General features: G+C 45.4%; 2 protein-coding genes across 3 annotated transcripts in view; both read left to right on the top strand.

Moving 5' to 3' along the window:
- Positions 1-22629, top strand: part of PTPDC1 (protein tyrosine phosphatase domain containing 1) — a 91921-nt gene that overhangs the window by 3999 nt on the left and 65293 nt on the right. The window lies entirely within an intron of this gene.
- BOD1 (biorientation of chromosomes in cell division 1) overlaps positions 1-22629 on the top strand; it is a 31171-nt gene that overhangs the window by 4011 nt on the left and 4531 nt on the right. Inside the window, exon 2 of one of the 2 annotated variants that reach the window (XM_040407421.1) lies at positions 21197-21289. The exons of the other annotated variant lie outside the window; for it this stretch is intronic. The gene's annotated coding sequence lies outside the window, so the exon portion shown is untranslated. The remainder of the gene's footprint in view (positions 1-21196; positions 21290-22629) is intronic. 2 annotated transcript variants of the gene reach the window in all.

Below are 22629 nucleotides of genomic sequence, written 5' to 3'. Positions count from 1 at the left end.
AGATATTATAATGTAATAGTACTGGTAATCTAATTTCTTTACTCTCTATGGAGTCTGTCGGCTGAGTGTAGTCACATTTGCCTTTTATGCTCACTTAGATACCTTGCGCCTTTGAATTTGTTTGCATAGTAAATTTCTGTTAATGCAGCACCCATGGGAGCCAACAGGTGCTGGAGTTCTATTTTGCTGGTTATCTCCACTGATGAGAAACGTTTTTCCTCTCCCTGGTTATTTCACAGTAGACTGTCTGAGTTTTGTGCCATCAGGACTACAACAACGAAATATCAGGTCCCATAATTTGATATACAGAGTGAGGCAAAAGCCAGGATGCATTTGTAGAAAATTTACTTCCAATGTGTGAAAGTATTAAAGGGGTTGTGCAGGACCGATCCAAAGGATAGGACCTCAATATCTGATCGGTGGTGGTCCGAAACCCTTGAAAAGGAGGCGGCGCTCCATGCGAGTGCTACTTCCTTTTTGTTACTCTGCGGTGTAATTACGAGTACTCGCTCCATTCACTTAAATGCTTGTTATTTCACTACGCCACCACTACAGAGGAGACGACGCGTAGTGTAATGAAGAGCAAGCGGCATCACACGGAGCGACATCTCCTCTTCAAACAGCTGGTCGGTGGGGTGTCAGACCCCTGCCGATCAGATACTGATGATTTATGCAGAGGATAGGTCATCATTAGTAAGGAATAAAGCGGACTTCAGATGCTACATCCGAAGTTGCTTAGTTCAAAACTTCGGATGAATACTGCACCATAGAAACATAGAATGTGTCGGCAGATAAGAACCATTTGGCCCATCTAGTCTGCCCAATATACTGAATACTATGGATAGCCCCTGGCCCTATCTTATATGAAGGATGGCCTTATGCCTATCCCATGCATGCTTAAACTCCTTCACTGTATTTGCAGCTGCCACTTCTGCAGGAAGGCTATTCCATGCATCCACTACTCTCTCAGTAAAGTAATACTTCCTGATATTACTTTTAAACCTTTGCCCCTCTAATTTAAAACTATGTCCTCCTTGTAGCAGTTTTTCTTCTTTTAAATCTTCTCTCCTCTTTTACCTTGTTGATTCCCTTTATGTATTTAGCAGTTTCTATCATATCCCCTCTGTCTCGTCTTTCTTCCAAGCTATACATGTTAAGGTCCTTTAATCTTTCCTGGTAAGTTTTATCCTGCAATCCATGTACCAGTTTAGTAGCTCTTCTCTGAACTCTCTCCAAAGTATCAATGTCCTTCTGGAGATATGGTCTCCAGTACTGAGCACAATACTCCAAATGAGGTCTCACTAGTGCTCTGTAGAGCGGCATGAGCACCTCCCTCCTTCTACTGGTAATTCCTCTCCCTATACACCCAAGCATTCCAACCTCTTCCTCTGTAAAGACACATGCATCAAAAGATTTCCTAACTGAGGTCCTTTTCCTTCATTTTGCTTTGTAAAAACCAGGGCTTTTTTTCTCAGAGAAAAGGTGGTGGAACTCACCGCCCCTTTAGAGAACAGGGATGCAAGTAAAATTTGGGGGGGGGGGGGGCTATAAAAATCCAGGCCAGCAAAGAAACCCCCCAGATGGGGATGGCACTGTTAAGGGGGATCTGTGGATGGCATCCACAGATCCCCCATTCTATAACAGTGCCATCCACAGACCCCCCTTCCCCCCCATCCTATAACAGTGCCATCCACAGACCCCCCCCCCATCCTATAACAGTGCCATCCACAGACCCCCCCCCCATCCTATGACAGTGCCATCCACAGACCCCCCCCCATCCTATGACAGTGCCATCCACAGATCCCCCATCCTATAACAGTGCCATCCACAGACCCCCCCCCCCCCCCATCCTATGACAGTGCCATCCACAGACCCCCCCCCCCCCCATCCTATAACAGTGCCATCCACAGACCACCCCCCCCCATCCTATAACAGTGCCATCCACAGACCACCCCCCCCCACACTCCATAACAGTGTCATCCACAGACCCCCCATTGCCGCTCCAGTACAGTTATAAAATGTGTAATTCAATTAATAATGAATCATGCTGCCCCCTCTGTAGTATAACATTCAATATATCCTACTCACAGGGCTACTGTTATATCGTAATGCAGGCAGAGTGACTGACTGACGTCACGTGCCTGCGCAGGCACATGACGTCAGTCAGTCACTCTGACGCTCGTCTGCCCGGCCGGCCTGCATTACGATATAACAGTAGCCCTGTGAGGAGGATATATTGAATGTTATACTACAGAGGGGGCAGCATGATTCATTATTAATTGAATTACACATTTTATAAGTCTCTACTGGAGCTGCGGGGCCGGAGCACAGTGAACGTACCGGCCCCCAGCTCCTCCTCCCAGGCCCTCCCTGCTGATACATCGCAGCCTGCGATGCTGGAGCATGGCAGGCTGCGATATCAAAAGGTGGCGGAACGCCGTTCCGGTGCGTTCCGCCAGAAAAAAAGCCCTGGTAAAAACTGAACAGAAGTATTCATTGAGGCAGTCAGCTAGTTCTTTATCTTCTTCCATTTACCTTCCTTCTTTTGTTTTTAATTTAGTAATTCCTTGTTTTAGTTTCCTTTTTTCATTTATGTATCTGAAGAATGTCTAATTTCTCTTCTGCCTGCGCTTTAGAAGTTCTTATAACTTGTTTGGCCTCTCTCTGCCTAATCTTATAAATTTGCCTGTCATCCTCGTGTGTTTTTTTTCTTTTTTTATATAATTACTAAATGCTATCTTTTTGTTTTTAATGATTTTGGCCACTTCTGCTGAGTAACACAGTGGTCTCTTCCTTTTTTTGCTTTTACTGACAAGCCTAATGCAATTTTCTGTTGCCTTCAATAGTGCCACTTTTAAGTAGTCCCATTTCTCCTGGACTCCAAGGAAACTGTTCTAATCTGATAGGGACTCGTATACCACTAATCTAATTTTAGAAAAGTCAGTGTTTCTAAAATCTAAAACTTTTGTTTTTGTGCGGTGTGACTCAGTCACTGTACTTCTAGTAAACCACACTGACTGGTGATCACTAGATCCCAAGCTTTCCCCTACAGTAATATCAGATACCAAATTCCCATTTGTGAATACTAAATCTAAAATGGCCTCCTTCCGGGTTGGCTCCTCAACTACTTGCTGTAGAGATAATCCCAGTAGGGAATTTAGAATATCTGTACTCCTGGAAGAACTAGCTATTTTGGTTTTCCAGTTTACATCAGGAAGATTGAAGTCTCCCATAATTATAACTTCCCCCTTCAATGTCATTTTAGCTATTTCCTCAACTAGTAGATCATCTAATTCTTTGACTTGGCTAGGTGGTCTATATATCACACCTACACGAGTTACCTTATGATTATCTAGCTGCAAGGTAACTCAAACTGACTATAAATTGTTCTCGCTAACTTGTATCAAATTAGATTTTATGCTATCTTTCACATACAGGGCCACCCCTCCCCCCCCTTCTTGCCTTCTCTGTCTTTCCTGTATAGAGAGAACCCTGGTATTGTTATATCCCAGTCATTACTCCCATTGAACCACGTCTCAGTAACAGCCACTACATCTATATTCTCAGATGCCATTATAGCATCAAGTTCATAGATCTTATTCCCTAAACTGCGAGCATTTGTAGACAAGAATCTGAGCTTGTCATTTCTTAACCTTTTGTGCTACTGGCATCTTCTGGCATTGTTCCGGGGGGCAGTTGGACTGCTGGATTTTCACTCTTTTGCCCCCCCTTTCCTAGTTTAAATGCTCCTTAGCAAATACTTGGAACTGTTCACCGAGGACATTTGTTCCATTGAGAGAAAGATGCAAACCATCTTTCTTGTACAGTTCTTTTCCATTCCAACAAGAGCTAACATGACACCAAGCCAAACCTTTGGTTCAGACACCATTCACCAAGCCATACTTTGAATTCCTTAATGCACATCTTCCTTTCATGCTGAAGGTTATGCACAGGCAAAACTGCAGAGAATGAAACAGTTGATGCAACCTCCCGTATATCCTTTCCAAGTGTGTGAAAAGCTTCTTTCACCTTTGAAACCTCATTGCAAGCCAGATCATTTGTCCCAAGATGGACAATAACATCCACCTCCCTTTCCTGCTCTGCTTGCCTAACAATATTAAGGATCCGTCGTCTATCCCTGCTAGCGGTAGCACCAGGGAGACATCTCACAACACCATTCTCCTCAAACTTCACACCTCTTATGATGGAATCGCCCACCAACAGCTGCTTACTATCATTCCTCACCTTCTCCTTTTTGTCTTTGGCTGCAGTCTGGCATACTTTAAGCATGGGAGATGATTGTTTCTCACCCACTGTGCATGAGCCATCCTCCATGTTGCTCTTGCACTCTGAAAGTGCTGCAAATGAATTATGGAGAGCCACAGACTGTGGGACATGTCTTCTATCCACAACTCTGTCTACCAGAACCCACAGTAACCCATCTTCCATTTCTAGGGGGCTTCTGTGGCAGTGGCATTGCAATGTTCTCAGCCTGAGTTTGTTTAATGGTCAATTTACAAATCTCATATTTCAAAAAGGTGATTTCCTGCTGCATTATAGAGAGCCGTCTACAGATCAGACAGTATCCAAACCTCTGAAGAGTGGAACCTGAAATAAAAGCACAACAGATTTTTAGATGTTTAGATTGTATCCACCTCCAGATTACCCTGAGTATCTCCAATCAGCACTTTGAAAATTCAGCAAGCTATAATTAGGCAAGCTAATACTATGTTGCTATATATACACACACTCCCACAAAAGCTCCTCCCCCCCAACAGCAATTTAACACCTACTCGCCTATGCACATTTGCAATCAGACAATAGTAATAACCTGTCTAACAAATTCCTTACCTGTTTTGAAACAGTGTCTGAGTATCCACCAGAAGCACCACTGAAGTTCTGCTACAGTGGAAAAGCTCTGAGTTAAGCCTCATGCACACGACCATTGTGTGCATCCGTGGCCGTTGTTCCGTTTTCCGTGATTTTCTGCGGACCCATTGACTTTCAATGGGTCCGTTAAACTCGGAAAATGCACCGTTGTTCATCCGCGGCCGTGATCCGTGTTTCCTGTCTGTCAAAAAAATATCTTTTTGACGGACAACGGTTCACGGACCCATTCAAGTCAATGGGTCAGTGAAAAAACACAGATGCACACAAGATTGGCATCCGCGTCTGTGGTCCATGGCCGTAGGCTACTTTCACACAGACGGATCCGCAGATCCGTCTGCATAAAAGCTTTTTCAGAGCTGAGTTTTCACTTCGTGAAAACTCAGATCCGACAAGATTGGCATCTTGTGTTAGAATATAGTGTCGGATTTGAGTTTCACGATGTAACTCAAATCCGACGGTATATTCTAACATAGAGGCGTTCCCATGGTGATGGGGACGCTTCAAGTTAAAATATACCATCGGATTGGAGAAAATTCTGATCCTATGGTATATTAACTCCTGACTTTACATTGAAAGTCAATGGGGGACGGATCCGTTTGAAATTGCACCATATTGTGTCAACGTCAAACGGATCCGTCCCCATTGACTTGCATTGTAATTCAGGACGGATCCGTTTGGCTCCGTACGGCCAGGCGGACACCAAAACGACTTTTTTCATGTCCGTGGATCCTCCAAAAATCAAGGAAGACCCACGGACGAAAAAACGGTCACGGAAAAACGGAACCCGTTTTTGCGGACCGCAAAAAAATACGGTCGTGTGCATGAGGCCATAGTCACACGCGACTTGGTAAATAACCGACTTCGGCTCATCGGAGCTCATACGTTTTAATACTGTACGGAGACGGATCTCCAAAGTTTTGAACAAAGCAACTTCGGCTGTGGCATCCGAAGCTCACTTCGCTCATCACTAGTCATCATTATATACTGACTGCACAATACCTTTAATTGGCAGGGAGGCTGTGTTTGGTGGAGGAAACATGTCGGATCTCAATACCGGAATTAACAACGCAAGTGTGAAAGTAATCACATTGTAGATTAGAAGTGGATTTTCATGGGAGAAAAACCGCAGCGTAACACAGCGCAAGCAAAGCGTATGCAGATTGACCTGCCGTGCGGAGTTAGAAATCCGCAGCTTGTCACTTGTATGTGCAATTTCTTTTCTTATTTGGGGGGAATTTTACCCTTTGCAATGCAAAGGCTGAGATCTGTGGCACATCAAATCCACAACAAAAACATCCACATGAAAAACCATGCAGAATTTTTATTTTATTTTTATTAGATTTTCTATCAATGGATAGTCATAAAATATATAAATTTGAAAACATGGCTCAAGATCAAAATGGCTTCCATATTGTAAGGGAAGGTTCAGGAGATGACTTTCTCCTAAGTCAAGTGCCTGCGCTGTCTTTTAGCGCTCTACTGTAAGCCATTATCCGTGCACATGATGGGAGTCGGTCCTCGGAGGTACAAGATAAAGGGCTTCTGTGGTTGCTTCTTGAGAAAGCTTTAGTCACGTGGCAGGATTGTTGATAGCTGCCTCAAGGGTCGCTGATGGGATTAAGTGCATGTCTTGAAAGCCGTGTAACTCCAGGTCAGATGGATGGAGTCCATATGACGTGTGTTAGGTGCAGAGCCGACTCTCTTCTCTCATGTGTAAGGAATCTTCTGTCAGACGGTACTGATATTCTGTTCGGGGCGTGATATGCCTTCTCCCGGCCTAAATATTTTATAGAAACGATCAGGCTGAGAAGGCTTGCCTTAGGGTGAAAACCTACAGTATGTGTCTCCTACCACATGACTATCTGCTCTGGAGCCTAAGCTTTCAGAAAGCCTGTGTAAATTTGTTGTGGTGTATACTGTAGATCAGGCATGCTCAACCTGCGGCCCTCCAGCTGTTGTAAAACTACAACACCCATAATGCCCTGCTGTAGGCCGATAGCTGTAGGCTGTTCGGGCATGCTGGGAGTTGTAGTTTTGCCACAGCTGGAGGGCCGCAGGTTGAGCATGCCTGCTGTAGATTGTGTAGTGAGCCACTAAGTCCCCATTCGCACATCTGCAATTTCGTTCTGCATTTTGCGGAACGGAATTGCGGACCCGTTCATTTTTATGGGGCCGTACGATGAGCGGCCCGGCTCCGGAAATGCGGACCCGCACTTCCGGGTCCTCATTTCCGTTCCCGAAAAAAATAGAATATGTCCGCAATATTCTATTAGTGCCGGCAAAATGCGGAACACACATTGCCGTGTCCGTGTTTTGCGGATCCGCAAAACACGTTATGGACGTGTCAATGGACCCTTAGGGTACTTTCACACTAGCGTTTTTGTTTTCCGGTATAGAGTTCCGTCCTAGGGGCTCAATACCGGTGTTCTGCCAAATCTCTCTACCTTCCCAAAAGTCTCAGCCGCACCGGAAGTGACGAGATCGCTAAGAAATCAGCTGGAGGAGGGTGTGCGCTGTGCAAGGGTGTGCACATCCACCGGCTTAGCAAAGAATTATTGCAGCGCCGCGATAGAAGTACTTCGTACACTGCGCGTGCGCACTTAGGGGTATAGAGATTTTGCAGCGCAAAATGTTTCATTAGATCTCCCTACCCCTGAGTGCGCAGGCGCCCACAAATAATCAGTTGTAGTTCAGCTCTACTATGTGGTGAGCTCAGTATCCAGCGCTCAGTATCCAGCACTCAGCTCTGCGGTAAAGATGAACTGCAACTGATGATTTGTGGGCGCCTGCGCACTCAGGGGTAGGGAGATCTGATGAAACATTTTGCGCTGCAAAATCTCTATACCACTAAGTGAGCACGCGCGGTGTACGAAGTACTTCTATCGCGGCGCTGCAATAATTCTTTGCTAAGCCGGTGGATGTGCGTTGTGCGCCGCGCACACCCTCCTCCATCTGATTCCTTGGCGATCGCGTCACTTCCGGTTCAGAGATTTGGCAGAACAGCGGAAAAAAACTGATCTGTTTTATCCTAATGCATTCTGAAGGGAGAGCAATCCGTTCAGGATGCATCAGTTCAGTCCATCTTACGTTTTTTTGGGACGGAGAAAATACCGCAGCATGCTACAGTTTTCTCTTCGGCCAAAAATACTGATCACTTGCCAGAATGCCGGATGTTGCATTACGGTAATTTACATTGAAGTGTATTTGTGCCGGATCCGGCATTAAGTGTTCCGGCAAAACTGATCCGTCTTTCCAGTCTGTCCATGCGCAGACCTTTTAAAAATCCAAAAAAAAAAAAGAATTTATGCCGGATCCGTTTTTCCGGATGATGCCGGATCCGGTATTTCAATGCATTTGTCAGACGGATCCGGCTGACAAATGCCATCAGTTTGCGTCCGGATTGCCAGATCGGACGACGGAACTACCTGCCGGAATCCTCTGCCGCAAGTGTGAAAGTATCCGAAGGCTGCGTTCACATTTCCATTCCTGAGATCCAACTGCCTGATCCAGCGCCAATGTCGGCTAGACAAAAAAACAGTTGCATGCAATGGCAATTTTCTGGCTGAAACCGGTCAGCTATGCTGGAAGCTGGCGGTATCGCTGCTAGACCTCATTGCAGTCAGTGGGGATCTGGAGGTGAAGTAGAGGATCCGGCAGGCGGCTCTGTGCCGGATCTCCGAACGAAGCCTTAGTCAAAAATGACTTGAGATCGTCAAATTGTGGGAATCTGTTGTATTTTTCGGTCTTGGTTAGTTACCCAATTGTGTAAGGTACTTTTGTGGTTTACTGGTCTATAAAAGGAGCAAAACTCCTACAAAATATACATAGAGGAGTTTATTTCAGGTTTAAGTCTTTATTTGTGTGGGGAAAGTAAAGGTCACATAGTCTCAAGAAGATGTTGGAAAATCTGGAGTCACATCGGGCACTCGTTATTCTGGCATAGAGTTCCATCCTAAGGGCTCAATACTGGAAAAGAACTGATCAGTTTTATCCCCGTGCATTCTGTATGGAGAGCAATCCGTTCAGGATGCATCAGGATGTCTTCAGTTCAGTCTTTTTTGCCTTTTCAGGACGGAGATAATACCTCGGCATGCTGCGGTTTTATCTCCGTCCAAATTCCCATTGACATGCATTTCCGGCCCCGAGTGTTCCGGCATTGCTGCGCAGACCGAAAAAAAAAAAAAAAAATGCCGGATCCGTTTTTCTGGATAGCACCGGAGAGACGCATCCGGTTTTTCAATGCCTGCCGGAATCCTCTGACGCAAGTGTGAAAGTACCCTTACCCTTACTTCAGGTGTAAGAGAAATGATAAATCTCCCTTTTTTTTTTTTTTTTTTTTTTTTTCTCGATCTGTGCAAAAACTGACCTGTTGTGCGGATTTAGAAATTTGTGCGGTTTTTGGGTAGATTTCACTCTTTGCAATACAAAGTTAAGATTTGCGGCAAATCCGCAATAAAAATCGCATGAGGATTCTTGCTGAATTCCTGTTACACAGCTCACACCTGCGTTCAGGTGCCCGTTCACATGGCAGATTTTGACACGATTTGCCGAGTTTTTCCACTTTGGCTGCCATGAACCCGCATTCCGTTTACCCCGTTGAATGAGGATAACCTGCTAGTGGACACCTGCTGTGGCTTCCAGTGACATCTGTCCAGACAGAGCACCAAGATGGGACATGCTCCCCACCAAAATGACCGGGGCCTTAGGGTATATGCACACGGGTCTGCAATATGCGCAGAAAATCTGTGGCTTAATGGAGGACCCGTTAGGTAAAGGAGATGTTGAAAATCTCATGTACACGGTGCGGAAATTGACCTGCGGTCTGGATTTTGAAACCCACAGCATGTTAGGCGACTTTCACACCTGCGCTTTCACTTTCCGCTATTGAGTTCCATCATAGGATCTCAATAACGGAGGAAAACGCTTCTGGTTTGTCCCCATTCATTGTCCATGGGGATAAAACTGAACTGAAGGGAACGGAGTGCTCCAGAATGCATTCTGTTCCATGTCATTGCGTTCCCATGACGCAGACAAAAGCGCGGCAAGCAGAGTGAGTGCGTCCTGGGATGCGAAGCAAGACTGATCCGTCATGACTCACAATGTAAGTCAATGGTGATGGATCCGTTTTGACACAAAAAAAAAAAAATGGATCTGTCCCCCATTGATTTACAATGGTTTTAGCGCCGGATCCGTCATGGCTATTTTAGAGATAATACAGCTGGATCCGTTCATAACGGATGCAGACAATTGTATGATCATAACGGAAGCGTTTTTGCTGATCCATGACTGATCCAGCAAAAATGCTGGTGTGAACGTAGTCTAAGGGTACTTTCACACTAGCGTTTTTCTTTTCCGGCGCTGAGTTCCGTCCTAGGGGCTCAAATCCGGAAAAGAACTGATCAGTTTTATCCCCATGCACTCTGAATGGAGAGCAATCCGTTCAGGATGAATCAGGATGTCTTCAGTTCAGTCTTTTTGACTGATCAGGCTTTTCAGAAAACCGTAGCATGCTGTATTTTTACCTCCGGCCAAAAATCCTGAACACTTTGACTGAACGCCGGATCCGGCCTTTTTCCCATTGACTTGCATTAACGCCGGATCCGGCGCCGTGTGTTCCGTCAAACCAGATCCGGCTTTTGCATGTTAAACCCGAAAAATGTGAAAAAAAAAGTTAAAGTCCATAAATGGCGGATCCGTTTTTTCCAATGCATTTTTTTCATTGTGATCAAAATCCTGATCAGGATTCAAATGTAATCCGTGTTCACACGTTTTTCCGCATCCGGCGGGCAGTTCCGGTGTCGGAATTGAACGCCGGATTCAAACAGTGAAAGTAGCCTTAATTGTTTATGTGGATTTTCAGTGCAGATTCCACCTTTTGCATTGCAAAGGGTAAAATATGCGGCAAATCTGGGTCAAAATCCACGTCAAACCTCACATGCAGACTTTGGTGCGAAGATCTGCGCGTAAAATTTGCATAAACTACACTGCCGTACAGGGCTGTGGGGTCGGTAAGCCAAAGTTCTTACGCCGACTCCTGAATTTTATCATTCTCCGACGCCTTTATAAATGGCCAATCATTTAAACAAGCTGAGAAAAATCTTCATTCAGAATCGCCACTGAAAATCCTACTCCATCGTCGGGAAGCAACGAAAACGGTTGTCAACATCAAAGTGAGGTTCAGAAAACAAGCAGATTTTGAGGGAAGAATCAGGTCCTGACTTGTTCTTCCTCAGCTGCAAATAACTGAATATACCCTGAGGGGATCACAGTTTGCGGATTTTCCAGTACAATGAATGAAGCAGCAGGTTGACCGCACACTGCTGCTCCTTTCATCTCTAGGGGACTGCTGAAGATAGCCAAGTGCAGCGCTCACTTATTTCCGGCAGTCCCATAGAAATGAATGGAGCTGCAGTGAGTCTTCCATCTGCACCGTCATTCATGTTCAGGAGTCCCCGTTCTCGTGATTGATGGTGGTCCTGGAGGCTCCCCATTGATCCAGTAGCTATTGTGTGGACAAGGGATAACTTATGACAGCTGGAAGCCGCGTTCGGTTTCAAGTTTTAAAGCGGTTTTACACTTATTTACCGAAGTACCGAAGTTATTCAACAAAGTCACGCGCGACTTCGTTCATAACTAACTTCGGCTTATCGGAGCCCATACATTCTAATACTGTACGGAGACGAATCTCCGTACAGTATTATTCCGAAGTTTTGAACAAAGCGACTTCAGATGTGGCATCCGAAGCTTGCTTCACTCAACACTAATGTAGACCAAGTTAATACAAGGCACTTACTAATGATAGTCAAAAGTATTGTAAAGTGTACCTCCCGTTATGACTGTGTACTAAGTGATGGTGGAAGATGATGTAGGTAGACTGGGGTTGCCCGATTGCATTGTTTCTGTATCCTTTATGTGTTATTATATGATCTTCAGTAGTTTTTATTGGGGGGGTTTTTAACAGAAAGAAAAAAACTGTAGGTTATTCTATATCATATGCACAAAAGGCCGTATAACTTAGGGCTCTTTCACACTTGCGTTGTCCGGATCCGTCGTGTACTCCATTTGCCGGAAGTGCCCGCCGGATCCGTAACACCGCAAGTGAACTGAAAGCATTTGAAGACGGATCCGTCTTCAAAATGCGTTCAGTGTTACTATGGCAGCCAGGACGCTATTAAAGTCCTGGCTGCCATAGTAGTAGTGGGGAGCGGGGGAGCAGTATACTTACCGTCCGTGCGGCTCCCAGGGCGCTCCAGAATGAGGTCAGAGCGCTCCAATGCGCATGGATGACGTGATCCATGCGATCACATCATCCATGCGTGTGGGGCGCCCTGACGTCACTCTGAACCGCCCCGGGAGCTGCACGGACGGTAAGTATACTGCTCCCCCGCTCCCTACTACACTTTACCATGGCAAACAGGACTTTAGCGTCTTGGCAGCCATGGTAACCATTCAGAAAAAGTTAAATGTCTGATCCGGCAATGCGCCGAAACGACGTTTAGCTTAAGGCCGGATCAATGCCTTTCAATGGGCATTAATTCCGGATCCGGCCTTGCGGCAAGTGTTCAGGGTTTTTGGCCGGAGCAAAAAGCGCAGCATGCTGCGGTATTTTCTCCGGCCAAAAAACGTTCCGGTCCTGAACTGAAGACATCCTGATGCATCCTGAACGGATTTCTCTCCATTCAGAATGCATTAGGATAAAACTGATCAGGATTCTTCCGGCATAGAGCCCCGACGACGGAACTCTATGCCGGGACAGAACAACGCAAGTGTGAAAGAGCCCTTATAAGAATAGACCATACAGGCCGGGATACAACCCGCAACAGACAAACCAATACAAGTGTATGGTATTATACAAAAGTAGTGTACAATGTCAAATGAGCTAGCATATGGTGGCCTGGGTCAAGAGGAAGAGGAGAGGGACCCGACATGTTTTGAGGACCCTACGACAAACAAATGTTCCATGGTGAAATTATGATGCAATATCTCAAGGAGTTCTCCCATAATTAGATTTTGGGCAGATTTCCAAATGTCTAGCAATAACTAGTCCAGCTGCATCTAGAATAGGACTAAACAGGATCCTACACAAGGAAGGATGAGGGTGGGATCACGAAGGATATCCAGAAGTAAGGGGCAGGAGGCATATCTGAAAACCCTCTTTTAGAGTAGACTGATTTGAGGGCTTAACCACCCCATATGAAATATATTCCCCCCCCCCCCCCCATTCCTCCAACATGTACTGAGGTAGACATGGTTTGATTTTATGTAGAATAGCTGGAGCCAGGTACAATCTCGGTTACGTCAAGTACCATCATGTGTTACTCTAATCACCTTCATATAAAATTTCATTTGATGTGCCTATTAGATCTTGTATACACTATTATACGTACACCGATTATCGTGGAGCCTTGCAGAAATCGTATAGTATAAGCTTTTTGAAATGAATCAAGGTCTGCTCATTAGGTTGGATCCCTAAGTTGGAGATAAGAGGATCATGAGAGAAGCTGGATATCGTAACAAGCTGCTCTAAGTGTCAGACAGCCTCAGCCTCCTGGTGTGATCTTTTGAAGTGATATTTCATGACTGCTGAAGGTGGTAAGTCAGGGGCAGTGGGTATTGTCACGCAGGTTTTAGATGACCATGGTCTTGTTGTGTTCTCCAGGTTGTTACATCACTTCCATTAGTAGTTGAGTTGTCCATGAAAGCCCTTAATTCAGCACCAGAAATCTCCTCCACCTTTCTCTGTCCGAGAGTGACTACGTTAGTTGTGTAAGGTGTCGGCCTTCGTTATACACTAGAGGTACTGTTCACCTTGTATGAAGGGTGTGGGTCTTATACATATTCTGCATTTAGTTCCTGGATTGTTTTTTTCTTTTTTTCTTAATTGAGACTGTAGGGTACTTTAATGGTAGACCTCAGGGTGCAAAATTTGATGTGGATTTCACACTATGCATTACAAAGACTAAAATCTGAGGAAGAACCCCCCCCCCCACAGCAAAAATTGAGATGTTGCAGATTTAGAAACAACACTTTAGGTTGGTTTACATTGCAGTTTTTTCGAATGTAGAACTAAAGCACACAACCATATTTTGAGGCCACCTCCAATCCGCATTTTTTGCAAATCGCATGTAGACCCATATTCTACGGAGCCTCAAATGATAGAACTTGTCCCATATCTATAATAGGGACTGAAGAAAGTGTGGGATGCACACGGCCAGTGTCCATATTTTGCAGATCCGCGGTTTGCAGACCACAGTATGGCAACGGCCGTGTTCATGAGGCCTTAGATAGAAATATATTTTGGGTAGATGCTGAATTGCACTAAATCAAAGCGGTGATCCCACTTAAGACCAATTTAAAACCAATCCCACAGTGCAGTTTCCACAATGCAGAAACAGTTGCACGTACAGGGTGCTTAAGTGCAAAATGTCTGTCCCACCAAAATCACAAATATGTGGATTCAGTCAGGGCGCTACTTGTCCAAAGCAGGAACCATCCATCAACCAGCCCCAGAGAGAACATACGTCAGCCACATATAAAAGGGGGGGGGGGGGGGGGAATAAAGGGGACACTCTTACCAGCTTCTATACATCATTATGTGTCCCCATGACTGGTAATCCATCCAATGCAAGGAAGCAGGAGGAAACGCTCCACGTTATGGACAGGGCATAATAGGGGGGAGTATCCCCTGCAGGATGGATGGTTCTTCCTTTGGATCAGTACTGCCCTGAGAGAATTCACATATTTGTGATCATGGTTGCAGTGAGAGTCTTTCACATTTCATACCGGCATCCCGATAAGTGGTAACCCAGCCAGTATCATGCAGGAAAGGAGGAGGAAACGCTCCTTATTATGGACAGGGCATAATAGGGAGAGTGTCCGCTATTTCCCTGCTGGACGGATGGTTCCTGCTTAGATCGGTACCGCCGAGAGACTTCACATATTCGTGTTTTTGGTCGGACTGACGAGGTCGGTGCACAACACATACAGATTTAATGCTATAGGTGTTTGTGTAGTGGCAATCGTACTGTGGGATTGGTTTTTATTATTATCCATAAAAGTTAGGTTTTAATTTATGTTTGCTAATTGGGATCACCTTCTTTATTTAGTGCATTTTTAGTGTTGAGCGAACTTGTGTTTTAAGTTCAGCGTCTAAAGTTCGGGTTATCGAAGAATCGCGTTATGGATTCGGCTACCACGGACCATAACGGAATTTAGAATCCATAACGCGATTCTTCGATAACCCGAACTTTAGACGCCGAACTTAAAACACAAGTTTGCTCGACACTACCCGGGTGCTTGTATACCTGATAACCCTCAGATGCCGAATAAGCAGGAAAGGCGATCGGTTTCGAGAAAAGTGATGTGCATGTGGTGTTGTAAACTGGCGCTAATTATTTGTATGCTGTTTGTAGTAGGAATACTTTTAAATCGATGTTCTCCGACCGGTAACTCTCCAGCTCTTGCAAAACAACAACTCCTATCCCTGTCGGGGCATGCTCGGAGTAATTTTGCGAGAGGTGCAGATCCAGCGGTTGGAGACCACTGCTTTAGATGCAGTCCTCAGGAGGTGTATGAATAGTCAGCATTTTATGTTACTGAACGTTATTGTACCATTGACTGATTTTTAGAGGTTTTGTTTGCCGGATTACACCCACCTACCATGTCAGCCGAGCGTTTCTCTGGGGAGCGCGCTACTTCACAATAATACTGTAATTAGATGTACTTTAGACGTTTCCTTGGAGAGTTTTTCACCTTTTCAGGCGATAATTATATGGTCATCCACTAGAGCTAGGAATACAAATGTTAAAGTAGATCAGTCACCTTAATACATTACAGGTCCGTCCTCCTAAAAATATTGTGCCAGTCGGCTAATAGGAGCTCTCGAATACAGCGCGCTCATCCCCATCATTGTCCCAGGTAAACTTGGCAGCAATCGGCTAGCAAACGGCTGATTGGATTTTTTTATGCGGGTCTAAAAACCACCACTGTCGACTGCCGACGGTATGCCAAGTGTATGGGGCCCAAACACGCTAATGTGTCCCCCTACAGTTTGCATTAGACCGTGTAAAAAGAAAAAAAAAAATATATAAATAAATCCACGTGTTAGTCAGTCAGCACTCGCTTTGGCCAGCCATTGGCGGTACAAAAAAAAAAACTTTGGTGCAGTGGATTCATGAGGAGAGCGCTCCTTTACCTCTAAATATTTTCTGTGCCAGTTTGGCTAGTGGGAGACCTGTCCCTGTAAGGCTTCATGCACATGACTGTGTACTTTTTGCTGTCCCAAAAATACAGATGCGGTCCGTGTGGTGTCTGCATTCTTTTATTTATTTTTTTTGTTTTGTTTTTGTGGACCCCTTGACTTCAGTGGGTCCGTGGTCTGCATTATGCAAACCTGTTCTATCTCATTGCAGAACGGACGTACAGCTGCTGAAAGCACACGGATGATTTGTGCACTTTCTGCAAAAGGATAGAACGTGTCCTGTACTTGGCTGCAAAATGTGGACCACGGCCCCATTAAAGTCCATGGGTCTGCAAAAAAAAAGGATGCGGCACGGACAGTATCCATATTTTGAGGATCTGCAGTTTGTCGACCGAAAAATATATACAGCCGTGTCTGTGAGGCCTGGTACACGACATTAGCAGATTATTTCGTGCACAGATCCACTTTACTTTTTGGATTTTTCCTATGCTGGGTATCCTGTATCCCTCCCCTATGTTGCTGATCACCGCAGCTTAGAACCTGTTGGGACAGACTTGTGACCACTTTCATGCCTTCTCGTGGGATTGACACGAGTACCGATTGTCACGCTATTTACAGATGTACATGTTACTTGCTGACAGTTTCCATAACAAAACCTCCTGTAATATAACTGCCAAAAGGTAACCCATATATTAAAAGTGACATTAGCGGAGTACGTGGTGAGTGTAAGGTAAAAGGGGTTTTCTCAGGAACACGACTCTGTCCACAGGGTATATGATCAGTGTAGGTACGGCCACTCGGATCCCTCCTGATCAAAAGAAAAGGGGTCCGGTCTTCCTTCACGTGAGTGGAATAGCAGTTGCACTTGTCTGCTGCATTTGTCTCTGTGGAACTCCTTAGGATGTAGATCTACCTGGACATGTATGTGTGGTAACAAACAATAGTAGCGTCCCCGAGGTCCGACTACAGAAGCACGGTTATACCAAACAAGTACACGCACACCGCACCGCGGTTCTCACTCTGTGGTCAGTTTATAGTTGCACGCCCTCGTGCCAACGCCCTGATCCCCGTGAATGATCCACACCCAGTCTGATTGTTGTAAGCATGGCGACGACGGCCGTCTAGTATCATCCTGACAGTGCGGCTTGTTTTCTGGTGTACAGTGTCTACTCATGCACTTGATTTCTGTAATCGCACCGACATTTCTCAGACTGTGTATTATCTATGTACTATCACCAGTATATACAGTACAGACCAAAAGTTTGGACACACCTTCATTCAAAGAGTTTTCTTTATTTTCATGACTATGGAAATTGTAGATTCACACTGAAGGCATCAAAACTATGAATTAACACATGTGGAATTATATACATAACAAACAAGTGTGAAACAACTGAAAATATGTCATATTCTAGGTTCTTCAAAGTAGCCACCTTTTGCTTTGATTACTGCTTTGCACACTCTTGGCATTCTCTTGATGAGCTTCAAGAGGTAGTCCCCTGAAATGGTTTTCACTTCACAGGTGTGCCCTGTCAGGTTTAATAAGTGGGATTTCTTGCCTCATAAATGGGGTTGGGACCATCAGTTGCGTTGAGGAGAAGTCAGGTGGATACACAGCTGATAGTCCTACTGAATAGACTGTTAGAATTTGTATTATGGCAAGAAAAAAGCAGCTAAATAAAGAAAAACGAGTGGCCATCATTACTTTAAGAAATGAAGGTCAGTCAGTCAGCCGAAAAATTGGGAAAACTTTGAAAGTAAGGGCTATTTGACCATGAAGGAGAGTGATGGGGTGCTGCGCCAGATGACCTGGCCTCCACAGTCACCGGACCTGAACCCAATCGAGATGGTTTGGGGTGAGCTGGACCGCAGAGTGAAGGCAAAAGGGCCAACAAGTGCTAAGCATCTCTGGGAACTCCTTCAAGACTGTTGGAAGACCATTTCAGGGGACTACCTCTTGGAGCTCATCAAGGGAATGCCAAGAGTGTGCAAAGCAGTAATCAAAGCAAAAGGTGTCTACTTTGAAGAACCTAGAATATGACATATTTTCAGTTGTTTCACACTTGTTTGTTATGTATATAATTCCACATGTGTTAATTCATAGTTTTGATGCCTTCATAGTCATGAAAATAAAGAAAACTCTTTGAATGAGAAGGTGTGTCCAAACTTTTGGTCTGTACTGTATGTATATTCATTATGTCCCTGATCAACTATGACTGCCATAGGGAGATGCATTTTTACTGTATGTAATTGTATAGGGTGGTTTATTTGTATGTTTGGGACTTTTAGGCTCTTTTCACACTTGCGTTGTTAATTCCGGTATTAAGATTCGGCAGAGGATCTTAATACCGGAATGAGATGATCCCTTTCCTGTTACAAGTTACAACGCAGTTGTGTGAAATCAAATTGAAAAAAAAAAACGGATCCTTCACCATAGACTTGCATTGTTTTAGGGTACTTTCACACTTGCGGCAGAGGATTCCAGCAGGCAGTTCCGTCACCGGATCCGTCAAAACGCATGCAAACTGATGGCATTTGTCAGACTGATCGGGATCCTAATCCGTCCCAATGACAAATGCATTGAAATGCCGGATCCGTCTCTCTGGTGTCATCCGGAAAAACAGATCTTTTTTTCATATTTTTTGCGGTCTGAGCATGCGCAGACCGCAATGCCGGATCCGTTTTGCCGGAACACTCGGGGCCGGATCCGGCATTAATGCACGTCAATGGGAAATGGGCAAGTGTTTTGGAATTTTGGACGGAGATAATACCGCAGCATGCTGAGGTATTATCTCCGTCCTGAAAAGTCAAAAAGACTGAACTGAAGACATCCTGATGCATCCTGAGCGGATTGCTCTCCATTCAGAATGCATGGGGATAAAACTGATCAGTTCTTTTCCGGCATTGAGCCCCTAGGACGGAACTCAGCGCTGGAAAAGAATAACACTAGTGTGAAAGTACCCTAAGTGACAGATCAGGTTTTTTTTTTTTTTCAGTCTTTATGACCGGATACAAAACCGGAAGACATTCTGAGCGGATCTCGCTCCATTCAGAATGCATGAGGACTAAACGGAAACGTTTCCTCTGCCGGATCTCGATACTGGAAAACACCACAAGTGTGAAACAGGCCTTGCTCCATCTGGTTGTCATCAGTGTTTCGGTGTAGTTTTGGGTCTCTGGTCAGGGACTGACTAGGGTTGACCAGTTTAGACCTAGGTTGACCGATGATCAAGTTGGCCATTCAGTTTTTTTGTTTTTTTTGTTTTGTGTCTATAGATATAACGCACCCTGTTTTAGTTAGGACAGTTTATCTGTGACTTTCCTGATTAGTTATGAAATGGCCTAATCTACTGGTAATTGTCTGACATAGGCTGAGTTCATGTCGGCGTTATGAGCCTTTCCGTTCTCCTGCTCAGTTATTGGAGCAGGAGAACAGAAAGGACGGATTCGGCATACAGTATAACTGAGCCGAACGAGTCTACGGACCCCATAGCCTATAATGGGGTCTGTTAGGTTTCCGCTCAGAGGAAGATTTTTGAATCTGAGACCAAAGTCCTGCGCGCACAACTTTTGTCTCCGCTCCAAAATCCTCTTCTGAGCGGAAACCTAACAGACCCCATTATAGTCTATGGGGTCCATACGCTCCGTTTGGCTCAGCTATGTTCCTAATCCGTCCTTTCCGTTCTGCTCCTAAACGGAGCAGGAGAACGGGAAGGCTGAACGCTGATGTGAACTCATCCTAAGGGCTCGTTCACACAAACGTGTGAAGCCCGTGCTGTGGACTGGGGCCAGGCGCATGGGGATCGCAGACCCATTCACTTGAATGGGTCCGTGATCCTTCCGTTCTGCAAAAAGATGGAGCAAGTTCTATCTTTTTGCGGTGCAGAAGCACGGAACGGAACCCCAGAAAGCACTCCGTAGTGTTCCGTTCTTCCGTTCCGCATCTCCGGATTTGCAGCCCCATTGAAATGAATGGGTCCGCATCCGTGATGGGGAATGGCCACGGAACGGTGCCTCTGTATTGTGGATCCGCAATACGGCAACGGGCATCACACATTGGTGCCCAATGTGTGCATGGTGGATACAAGCTGGAGAGGTCGCTAGCAGCGCTTGCTGTCATTTTTCTGTCCCTTGGCAACACGTTCAGTAAACATTGTGCTTGCTTCGTTCACTGCTCGCCGGGCAACGGAGCTGGAAACTTCCCTGACTCCTCCAGATCCTGTCCATGTTAAATGCCTATGTGATAGGAAAATGTAACTCCACTGCAGAAATCAGAAAGGTGACTGTGTGTATAATACAGTAAATATGACTTCTATGAACAGGTTTGCATTTCTGTTAAAGCGATTCGCCAGCAGAGAGCATTTATCGCGCCCACCTTTAGAATGGCGCAGCGGTTACACATGCGTACTACCGCTCCATTGAACGGCAGAGTTTAGCTATGTGGATAGGTGATTAATTGTGTTCGCCAATCGAGTGCTTTGGTTTAGCCTATCGCCAAAATATTATCTTCTTTAACCCTAGCGGCCGATTCTCGTCTGGGGTAGCCGATGTCTGGTCTCTCATTACCCCTGCAACGGAGAAATGTAGCATTACGTAGGCCACCGTACAAACGCAAGGCCGAGTCCGGCTTCCCAAGGGTCTCTCTTACAGAGCAGCTCTCTATTTTGGTTCATAAAGTTTGGTGATGGACAGGATGTTTATAAACCCCCCCATGGACAACCTCTTAGAAACCCCAAATGGCTGGATCATGCTTTACACGCTACCAGTTCCTAAAGCACACGCACTTCGCCTCATATGTACACAGATGAGTCTGCTGGAAACGCGGATCAGGAACCGGAGTGGTTCCTGAAGCCAGAATGAAAGAGCTCCCCCTAATGTCCTTAACTAGAATGACAATGCAATAACCAACATCGGTCTACCGAACGAATACGTCTCAAGTGTATTGGCTTCACCAGATCGGCACGTCTGCTGACCACCGCTCATGTGCTGCGTTTTCTTCGCTCCTATTGTATGTGAATAGGCCTCGGCAAACAAGCAATTGACTTCTCTGCAGCTGAGCTGTGGGCGCTGCTTCCTCGCAGTCACGTGTCCCCCACTTTCTTCCAGATTTCAGCCTATGTCCTGGAGTGCTCAGTTTATAGGAACACTGAGCCCGTCTTGCACTCGGAGCAGGGTGCTGAAGTCGCGCTTTATGTACAGGTGAGTAGTCCTCCTTACATCAAGTAACGTTTCTGTGTATACTGCTGTAGATCGTTTTATGATGGTGCCCCCCTTCCTTTTTTGCAGCAAACAGCTAGTCGCACATCAACAGCCACCCAGTTATAGCGAATGGGAGATAGTGAAACAGCCGAAACGCGGATCCGCAAAATACGGATGACGTCTGTGTTGCGTCCATTTTTCTTTGCGAACCCATTAACCTCAATAAGAGTGTGCTTTCTGCATCTGTATGTCCGTTCCTCAAAGGGACAGAACATGCCCTATACTTGGCCACAAAATGCGGTTCGCAGACCTATTAGTCAATGGGTGCACAAAGAAACGGATGCAACGCAGACGTCACACAGATGCAGAAAGCACGCTTTCTCATTGAAGTCAGTAGGTCTGCAAAGAAAAACGGATGCAACACAGACCTCACATAGGCATCATCCATATTTTGCGGACTGTAAAATACATACGGCCATGTAAATGTACCCTAAAGCTTCAGTTTCTCGGTGTCCTTTTAGTCGTGCTAAAGTCATACAAAAGTCCGTGTTTCACTGGGGAAGGGGAGAGTCGTAATCCAAGCTCGGGGGTTCGCTATGGCAGAAAAAAATTGTGCAGCTCTCCAAAGTCCCCAGGGGCATGTTAAAGATGGTTGTCGGTGCATGCATAGCCACCTATACGTAAAGGCACAGCCATATTTTCTGCATCTAATGGAAGCTGCCTCATCTCTCCATATGGCCAGTAATGGCAGCGCATATGGAAAAGGGGTGTCCCAGCGGAGTAACCTTTTATAAAGGGGCAGAGTGGGTTAAAAAATACACTGCCGTTCTGCGTCCGGGTCCAAAACCTTTCAGAAAAAGTATGAAAATGCTTTTTTAACCCATTATAAGTGCAATTCAATAATACATTTCCACAAGTATATAGCCTTAAAGGTGTATTCCAGTTGTTTCACATTATCCCCTAATTTATTGGATCGGTCGCGGTCCTACCGCTGGCGCCCTCTTGAAATGACCGGAGCCGTCAGTCGCACATGCCCGCGGCCGTTCCATAAATTTCTCCGGGAGTTCCAGAGATGGATGAGTGCAGCACTCGCCTATCTCCAGAACTCCCATAGAAATGAATGGAGTGGCCTCTCGCATGTGTGACGGGCCGCTCTGCTCATTTCAGGGGATACAGGGCCCGTTCTGATTGGTGGGGGTCCTACCGCTACCTATCCTGTGGATAGGGGATAACTTGAAACAACCAGAATCCCCCTTTAAGGCTTCATGCACACAGCAGTATTTTTTTTGTCCACATACGATCCCCATTTTTTGTGTGATGGATCGGATGCTGACCCATAT

This window comes from Bufo bufo, chromosome 9 (genome assembly GCF_905171765.1).
Source record: "Bufo bufo chromosome 9, aBufBuf1.1, whole genome shotgun sequence".
In the NCBI taxonomy this organism is placed as follows: Eukaryota; Metazoa; Chordata; class Amphibia; order Anura; family Bufonidae; genus Bufo; species Bufo bufo.
The sequence above is the reverse complement of the archived record's forward strand: the minus strand, read 5'-3'. Positions and strand labels throughout refer to the sequence as shown.